This window comes from Rutidosis leptorrhynchoides, chromosome 11, assembly GCF_046630445.1.
Source record: "Rutidosis leptorrhynchoides isolate AG116_Rl617_1_P2 chromosome 11, CSIRO_AGI_Rlap_v1, whole genome shotgun sequence".
NCBI lineage: Eukaryota > Viridiplantae > Streptophyta > Magnoliopsida > Asterales > Asteraceae > Rutidosis > Rutidosis leptorrhynchoides.
In genome coordinates this window covers 101150059-101151895 of record NC_092343.1, presented here as the reverse complement: position 1 = coordinate 101151895, position 1837 = coordinate 101150059, and the positions used below count along the sequence as shown (strand labels likewise).

The following is a 1837-nucleotide window of genomic DNA, read 5'->3' as shown; positions in this document are numbered from 1 at the left end:
ATTTTTTGTTCATACTTAGTTTTAAATTTAGTATTTACCGTAGTTATTTTTATTTCTAGATTTTTAGACTTTGCCGTAAAATCCTTTAAGTGCTTTTTCTTTAGATTAAGATTTAGGTGCTTTAGAATTTTGCGACGCCGTTTTAAAATTTTAGTACTTTTTAAGTTATTGCCATTTTGAATATAGTATTTCTTTTTAGCTTTAATACCTTTAGACGCAACTTTTAATTCTTAGTTTTTAGACTTTTAAGTTTCAACGCGCTACGTTCTTTTTATTATTTTTCGACCTTTTATTTTTCGACCTTTTTCGACGCGATCTTTTTCTTTCTTATTTCTCGACGCTCTAGTTTTTAGGACATAGATTTTTCTATTTCTTCTCTAAAATTTAAAAACGAAATTATTTTAAGCGGTTAAATTGATAGACATTCAAAATTTTCTGGTTCGTAGTAATAGTTGGATTTGTTAGTGGCGAGTTGTGGGCTTCCGATTTAAAGGGTCCTGGCTACCTGCTGCATCTATTGGCTATTCGAAACGTGGGAAAAATCAGAAAAGTCTATTAATTTGATAACTTATATAATTTTTATCTTTTATAACTAATAGGATATTCAGTGAATGCACCGAGCAAAATGTTCACCACCTTTTATACGTTCACCACCTGTAACTCGATCAAGACATCTAGCCAACATTGTCGCCGTTGATTTTTCTTTAGAATCGTCATCCAGTCGACCAAGTACTCCAATTCAAATTTCCGATAATCCATTTTTTGAACCCGACCTCACAATTGAGAATCCGGAGGATATTCAGGGATAATTCAGAGATCCTGAACCACTAATCATTCCTCCTAAATCACAAATTACTCATCCAGAGATTTTCGAGGAAGAAACCATTAAGTCAGAATCCCTTAGTGATTCAGATTCAACAAATTCAATAGTGAAAAATCTGGACCCTCTAAGTATGGAAGACCGAATGAGAGCTAAACTCACTGGCCAAGGTCACGCAATTACTCAAACAGATATTAATGCGCCAGATTATGAAATCAAAGGACAAATTCTACACATGGTAACTAATCAATGCCAATTTAGTGGTGCGCCGAAGGAATATCCAAACGAACATCTTCGAACCTTTAATAGGATCTGTACTCTATTTAAAATCAGAGAAGTTGAAGATGAATAGATCTATCTCATGTTATTTTCCTGGACTTTAAAGGAAGAAGCCAAATATTGGTTAGAATCGTTACCTGAAGGGGCGATTGATACATGGGATGTTTTAGTTGAAAAATTTCTTAAACAATTCTTTCCGGCATCTAAAGCCGTGAGACTTCAAGGAGAAATTGTTACGTTCACACAGAAGCCAAATGAAACTCTATATGAAGCATGGACAAGATTTGGAAAGTTATTGAGAGGATGTCCGCAACATGGTTTAGACACTTATCAAATAGTACAAATATTCTACCAAGGATGCGACATCACTACACGAAAAGACATCGACATAACAGCTGGTGGTTCTATTATGAAGACAACCACAACTGAAGCTTACAAAATTATTGATAACACTGCTTCCCACTCACATGAGTGGCACCAAGAAAAAGATATCGTTAGATCATCTAAAGCGGCTAGAGCCGATTCTAGCCATGACTTTGATTCCATTTCTGCAAAAACAGATGCTGTCGAGAGACGAATGGAAAAAATGACTAAAGATATTCACTCAATTCGAATTAGTTGTGAGCAGTGTGGAGGACCACATTTGACAAAAGATTGTCTCAGTATTGAACAAACAATGGAACAAAGAGAGAATGTTTCATACATGAACCAAAGGCCTGGAAATAATTATCAGAATAA

At 34.8% G+C, this 1837-nt stretch overlaps 1 non-coding gene across 1 annotated transcript; it reads right to left on the bottom strand.

The window, feature by feature from the left end:
• Nucleotides 1–1313: 1313 nt before the first annotated feature.
• Nucleotides 1314–1420, bottom strand: LOC139879063 (small nucleolar RNA R71). The gene has a single exon (XR_011769916.1). It is a non-coding gene; the product is annotated as a small nucleolar RNA R71 (small nucleolar RNA).
• Between the last annotated feature and the right edge of the window lie 417 nt (nt 1421–1837).